Source organism: Bufo bufo, chromosome 2 (assembly GCF_905171765.1).
Source record: "Bufo bufo chromosome 2, aBufBuf1.1, whole genome shotgun sequence".
Lineage (NCBI taxonomy): Eukaryota > Metazoa > Chordata > Amphibia > Anura > Bufonidae > Bufo > Bufo bufo.
This window is the reverse complement of record NC_053390.1, coordinates 298,463,141-298,471,101: the sequence shown is the minus strand read 5'-3', so window position 1 is coordinate 298,471,101 and position 7,961 is coordinate 298,463,141.

The following is a 7,961-nucleotide window of genomic DNA, read 5'->3' as shown; positions in this document are numbered from 1 at the left end:
GTTTGACGTTGACACAATATGGTGCAATTTCAAACGGATCCGTCCCCCATTGACTTTCAATGTAAAGTCAGGAGTTAATATACCATCGGATCCGAGTTTTCTCCAATTCGATGGTATATTTTAACTTGAAGCGTCCCCATCACCATGGGAACGCCTCTATGTTAGAATATACCATCGGATTTGAGTTACATCGTGAAACTCAGATCCGACAGTATATTCTATCACAGAGGCGTTCCCATGGTGATGGGGACGCTTCAAGTTAGAATATACTAAGAACTGTGTACATGACTGCCCCCTGCTGCCTGGCAGCACCCGATCTTTTACAGGGGGCTGTGATCCGCACAATTAACCCCTCAGGTGCCTTTATTGTATTATCATTGGTGGCCAGTGTGCGCCCCCCCCCGGCCCCCCCTCCCTCCCTCTATTGTAATATCATTGGTGGCCAGTGTGCGGCCTCCCCCGGCCCCCCCTCCCTCCCTCTATTGTATTATCATTGGTGGCCAGTGTGCGGCCTCCCCCGGCCCCCCTCCCCCCCTCTATTGTATTAATATCATTGGTGGCCAGTGTGCGGCCTTCCCCCCCCCCCCCCCCCCCCCGCCCGATCATTGGTAGCAGCGGAGAGTTCCGATCGGAGTCCCAGTTTAATCGCTGGGGCTCTGATCGGTAACCATGGCAACCAGGACGCTACTGCAGGCCTGGTTGCCATGGTTACTTAGCAATATTACAATATTAGAAGCATCATACTTACCTGCTGCGCTGTTTGTGACCGGCCGGGAGCTCCTCCTACTGGTAAGTGACATATCATTAAGCATTGCGCCGCACAGACCTGTCACTTACCAGTAGGAGGAGCTCCCGGCCGGTCACAGACAGCGCAGCAGGTAAGTATGATGCTTCTAATATTGTAATATTGCTAAGTAACAATGGCAACCAGGCCGGCAGTAGCGTCCTGGTTGCCATGGTTACCGATCGGAGCCCCAGCGATTAAACTGGGACTCCGATCGGAACTCTCCGTTGCCACCAATGATATGATATTAATACAATAGAGGGGGGGCCGGGGGGCCGCACACTGGCTACCAATGATAATACAATAGAGGGAGGGAGGGGGGGCCGGGGGAGGCCGCACACTGGCCACCAATGATATTACAATAGAGGGAGGGAGGGGTGGCCGGGGGGGGCGCACACTGGTCACCAATGATATTACAATAAAGGGAGGGAGGGAGGGGGGGCCGGGGGAGGCCGCACACTGGCCACCAATGATATTCAAACTGGGGAGGGAGGGAGGTCTGCCCCCTGCTGCCTGGCAGCCCCTGATCTCTTACAGGAGGCTATGATACGCACAATTAACCCCTTCAGGTGCAGCACCTGAGGGGTTAATTGTGCGGATCACAGTCCCCTGTAAGAGATCGGGTGCTGCCAGGCAGCAGGGGGTAGTCATGTACACAGTTCTCAGTATATTCTAACTAGAAGCGTCCCCATCACTATGGCAACGCCTCTGTGCTAGAATATACTGTCGGATTTGAGTTTTTACGAAGTGAAAACTCAGCTCTGAAAAAGCTTTTATGCAGACGGATCTTCGGATCCGTCTGCATGAAAGTAGCCTACGGACACGGATCACGGACACGGATGCCAATCTTGTGTGCATCCGTGTTTTTTCACGGACCCATTGACTTGAATGGGTCCGTGAACCGTTGTCCGTCAAAAAAATAGGACAGGTCATATTTTTTTGACGGCCAGGATACACGGATCACGGAGGCGGATGACAAAAGGGCCATTTTCCGAGTTTTCAACGGAACAACGGCCACGGGTGCACACAACGGTCGTGTGCATGAGGCCTAAGGACTAGTGTTCATAGCGAATATTCTAATCGCAAATTTTTATCGCGAATATTGGCACTTCGATAATTCGCGAATATCTAGAATATAGTGCTAGATTTTCGTAATCGCAAATATTCTAGATTTTTTTTTATCAGTACCCATGATCCCTCACTGCTTCTTGCTTGTGGGCCAAGGAGAAGGCTGCAATATTTTTGGGCCAAGGAGAAGGCTGCAATATTTTTGGGCCAAGGAGAAGGCTGCAATATTTTTGAGTTTAAGAGTAGTGTTGATCGCAAATTTTCGTATCGCAAATATTCGTATCGAGAATTTTCCATTTGCCGATTTTCGCAATCAAGAAAATAATGACTGGAGATCACGAATTCTTGAATTCGCGAATATATGACGAATATTCGCCCGAATATTTGCAAAATATTGCGAATTCGAATATTGCCCCTGCTGCACATCACTGTTAAGGACCCATGACATACTGTACATGTACGTCATATCTGGCCCTGACTTAAGGACCAGAGAAGTACATGTATGTCATGGTCATCAGCGGCAGGGGTCCGGCAGTCATTGATAGGCGGACCCCTGCTGCATGCGCCGGCATCGGTAAAATCACTGATGCTGGCGCATTAACTGACAGCGGCACTAGCGATGTCCGTGCAGGGATAAAGAAGCCATCGGGTCCCCGTGCTGCTGTGACGGGGACCCGATGGCATGGAAGGCCGCATGATGCCTTCAGTAGGCATCATGGCTGCCTTCCGGGAGGGCCAGTGAGATCCAGCCCCCTGGATCTCACAGGCAGGAAGGCTGTAAGTGTATTACAGTGTATAATACACTTACAGCCAATGCACGACAATACAGTATTGTCATTCATTGTAAAAGGATCAGAACCCCAAAAGTTGAAGTCCCACAGTGTGACAGAAAATACCTAAGACACCCAAAAAATAACTAAGACAATCGCCCAAAAAAAAAAAAAACTATGTGTCAGAATATGGAGACACTGAAACCTTTTTTTTTTTTTTTGTTTAAAAAATGATGATTATGTAGACATATTAGGTATCTCCGCATTCGTAATAACCTGCTCTATAAAAATATCACATGACCTAACCCCTCAGGTGAATACCGTAAAATAAATAAATAAAAAACTGTGTCAAAAAAGCAATTTTTTGTCACCTTACATGGCAAAAAGTGTAATAACAAGCGATCAAAAAGTCATACGCACCCCAAAATAGTGCTAATCAAATCATCATCTCTTCCCCTAAAAAATTAGCCCCTACACAAGACAGTCACTCAAAAATTTAAAAAAAATACGGCTTTCAGAATGTGGAGACACTAAAAAAAATCATAAAAAAAAGAAATGCTTTGTTATGTAAAACTGAAACAAACAACCAAAAAAAGTAGTCATATTTGGTATTGTCGCATCTGTTACAACCTGCTCTATAAAAATACCACATGATCTAGCCTGTCAGATGAATGTTGTAAATAAAAAAAAACTAAAAACGGTGCCAAAACAGCTATTTCTTGTTACCTTGCCTCACAAAAAGTGTAATATAGAGCAACCAAAAATCATATGTACCCTAAAATAGTACCAACAAAACTGCCACCTTAGCCCGTAGTTTCCAAAATGGGGTCACTTTTTTGGAGTTTCTACTCTAGGGGTGCATCAGGGGGCTTCAAATGGGACATGGTGTCAATAAAATCTGCCTTCCAAAAACCATATGACGTTCCTTTCCTTCTGCGCAATGCTGTGTGCCCATTCAGCAGTTTACGACCACATATGGGGTGTTTCTGTAAACTAAAGAATCAGGGCCATAAATATTGAGTTTTGTTTGGTTCTTAACCCTTGCTTTGTAACTGGAAAAAATTTATTCAAATGGAAAATCTGCCAAAAAAGTGAAATTATGAAATTTCATCTCTATTTTCCATTAATTCTTGTGGAACAATTAAAGGGTTAACAAAGTTTGTAAAATCCATTTTGTATACCTTGAGGAGTGTAATTTCTAAAATAGGGTCACTTTTTTGGAGTTTCTACTCTAGGGGTGCATCAAGGTGTCTTCAAATGTGACATTACAGCTTAAAATTATGCCAGTGAAATTTGCTTTCCAAAAACCACATGGCGTTCCTTTCCTTCTGTGCAATGCCGTGTGCCCGTACAGCAGTTTACGACCACATATGGGGTGTTTCTGTAAACTACAGAATTAGAGAATTAAATATTGAGTTTTGTTTGGCTGTTAACCCTTGCTTTGTTAGTGGCAGAAAATTGATAAATCTGCCAAAAAAGTGAAATTGTGAAATTTCATCTCCATTTACCATTAATTCTTATGGAACACCTAAAGGGTTAACAAAGTTTGTAAAAGAGTTTTGAATACCTTAAAGGGGCGTAGTTTCTAAAATTGGGTAATTTTTGGGTGGTTTCTATTATGTAACCCTCACAAAGTGACTTCAAGCCTGAACTGGTCCTTAAAAAGTGGGTTTTGGAAATTTTCTGAAAAATTTCAAGATTTGCTTCTAAACTTCTAAGCCTTCTATGTCACCTTGCCACTTTGCGGCCTCCTGATGCTGCCATGTCCACACTATGTCACCTTGCCACTTTGTGGTATCATGCTGCTGCTGCTGTTGCTGCCATCTCCACACTAGGTCACCGTGCCATTTTGCAGCCTCCTGATGCTGCCATGTCCACACTATGTCACCTTGCCACTCTGTGGTATCAAGCTGCTGCTCCTGTTGCTCCCATCTACACATTATGTCACTGTACCACTTTGTGGCCTCCTGATACTGCCATGTTCACACTATACCTGCTTACCTGCTATACCTTTTGCAGTTTTTTTGCTTCTTGATCAAACACTTATCATGTGTTTCTTCTTGTAACTATTGCGTAATTTGCACATGCACTTTATTATCCGCCTAGATTAATTGAATAGGTATAGATATATATATTCAAGGACCCACATTGGAGGGTTACCTCTCCTTTCCTTTGCTTATATACATAAGCTTGCACTTGCACTTTATATCTGATGATATTATTTGTATTCCTACCAATAGTGGGTATTCCTTCAATATATATTTTATATGGTAGCTTTGCTTCACTTGGATGTATTTACATTTGGGTCACTTCTGTTCTTATACATTTTTTGTACCCTATCAACTCTCCCAGGATTGTGCTGCACTTTGTGCATTTGTCTGTCATCTCTCTGTATGCTTTTAATTACGTATTTAATAAAACAATATTTTTATAGCTTATCAGCTCTCAGTGTTCTTTTGTAGGTTCTCTATTAGTTTCCGAGTTAAGCTCTTTTGAGGGGCCTTCACTGCGGCTTTACGCCATTTTCTTGTGTATTCTACTTTTGTACTAACATGTTCACACTATGTCACCTTGCCACTCTGTGGTATCATGCTGCTGCTGCTGTTGCTGCCATCTAATGTTACCTTGCCACTTTGTGGCCTCATGATGCTCCCATTTCCACACTATGTCGCCTTGCCACTCTGTAGCCTCCTGATGCTGCCATGTCCACACTATGTCACCTTGCCACTCTGTGGTATCATGCTGCTGTTGCTGCCATCTAATGTTACCGTGCCACTCTGTGGCCTAATCATACTGCTGCTGTCACCTCTACACTTTGTCATTGTGCCACTCTGTGACCTCCTGATGCTGCCGCCACCTCCAGGCCCTGTCATTGTGCCACTTGGTGGTCTCCTCATGATGCTTCCACCTCACCACTATGTCATAGGGCCACTTTGTGGACTTCTCATGCTGTTACCACCCTCCCCACTCGGGGTCGCTATTGTCCTTGTTTGTCCTTGTTTGGCCTTTTTGAAATCACCATTTATTTGACCTTTCTTCTGATCGGTCAGAAGGAAGGAAAAATGAGATGCACAACGGATCCTGTCTGTGTATCTGTGTAGCAGCTGTAAGGCCTTTATGGTCGCATCGTCAGAATTGGCTTATGATTTGGTAGCCAAAAGCAGGAGTGGGTACAAAACATTGAAGACATGCAAATATTACCTTCAAGTGTAATCTCTGTTTTAGATCCACTCCTGTTTTTTTGGGCATTACCAATACTCATGGATTGCTGAACAAATGCTGACCGAGTGAAGGCGTATGTTCCCCAGACAGGATCTGTTTTTTGTGGGTTATTGTTCTGATGGATCAGAGTAAGGGCAAAATAATCAGTGACGTCAACACAAACTTACTGCTGACACCCTCTCCACTCTGTCCGGGGGAGCTCTATTTGTATAAGCATTTAATAAAACAGGTTCTGTAGACATCTATGTGGAATCAGCTGACAAGGGTGTAAAAGGAGTGCGCTTCTTCTTGACGCTAACATGGACCTTTAAGACTGAGTTAAAGGGGTTGTCCGGGATCAAACATTTTTTTTAAAACTGCTTACTCACTGTTAGTAGCCAAATCTATCTTCCTAAGATGTTTTTAGGTAGCTTTTGCACTGCTGCATGGCTCCTACAGTCCCCAGCAGACTGTTTACATAGCTGTTTATGTATGCCATCACTTCCTGCTGCAAAGCATTGTGGCTCCCAGTGCAGCTCCTGGTTTCTACAGTGTAAGATCCCCTCCCTGCACCCGCCCCCCTCATACATATTCAGCCTCCTCCACATCAGCCACGCCTCCATAGATCCGCCCCCCTCTTACATATTCCTCCCCCATAATCTCCTCCCCCCTCTGTCTCTTGCACATGACATGTGCTCAGTGTTTGCAGACAGTGAACGAACACAGGGAGCAGCTCCATCTTTCCACAATGGTATCTCATTTTTAGTTTTATGTGTGCATTCATCATTACAATAACCAATTATTAGTAATATATCTTAGCATTGCTAATGTTTTACAATTTCCCTAGTTTTGCTCTGCTACACAGTAAGGCTATTTTCACACTCACGTTTGGTGTGGATCCATCATGGATGGATCCGCACTGATAATACAAATTGCTGCATCCGCTCAGAATGGATCAGTTTGTATTATCTTTACCTTAGCCAATATGGATCCATCTTGAACACCATTAAAAGTCAATGGGAGATGGATCCATTTTCTATTGTGCCAGATTGTGTCATAAAAAACAGATCTGTCCCCATTGACTTGAGCACTTGGCAGCTGTAGACATCTCTGTTGGTCCCATGTTCATATGTGCCCGCATTGCTGAGAAAAGTGATGTGAGGAAGGCCTAACATTGTGTGTCAGGACGGATCCGTCTGGCTCAGTTTGGTTATGCGGACACCAAAACACAGCCAGCAGCGTTTTGTTGTCTGCCTCTAATGTGAAATGGAGGCAGAACGGAGCCAAACTGATGCATTCTGAGCAGATCAATTCAGAATGCATTAGGGCAAAACTGATCTGTTTTGGAGACCTCTTGTGAGATCTAAATCTCCTGTCTGAAAGAAGTCTTAGGCTACTTTCACACTTGCGTTCAGAGTGGGTCCTGTGTGCTGTCATAAATTTGTCTAAATAAACAGTCCATCAGGGCTCATGTACACTGCGGCTGGCCAGCCATGGCCGTATTGCCTCCCGCATACAGTAGGCCCATAATACACATCCACTGGTCATATGCAACACAGATCAAGGACCTATTTGTCCGCAATCAAGGAGATGCAGTGCAGAAATGCACAGGGGTACCCCGCAGAAACACTACGGAGTGCCTTTGTGGTGTTTCTGGCCTCCGCACATAAAAAAATAGTGCATGCAATACTTTTTTGTGTAAAGGAAGTATCACGGACTGATCCATCCCGGCGGCTGCACAGACGTTGCCCGTGACTTGGTGACCTGAAATTGAGGCCAACAGTGCACGGAAAGGCACTCCTACGACCGGGTGAATGAGCCCTCATAGAAACATGTAAAACATACACGAATAGGACATAATATATACTTTTTTTGGTGGTCACAGAACTGCTCAACGAATGCGGACAGCACACATATTACTGTACGCATGTATTGTGGTCACAATGAAGTGACTGTGTACATACCCGAGACATAAAAAACATGCAGTTCGGATGCTGAGACAAAACATGGATGTGTGCATGAGGCCTTAGGCTACATTCACATGTCCGTGGTGTGTTGCGGACCCGCAAATTGCGGGTCCGCAACACACCAGCTCGTCACCCCCATAGAAATGCCTATTCTTGTCCGCAAGCTGCGGA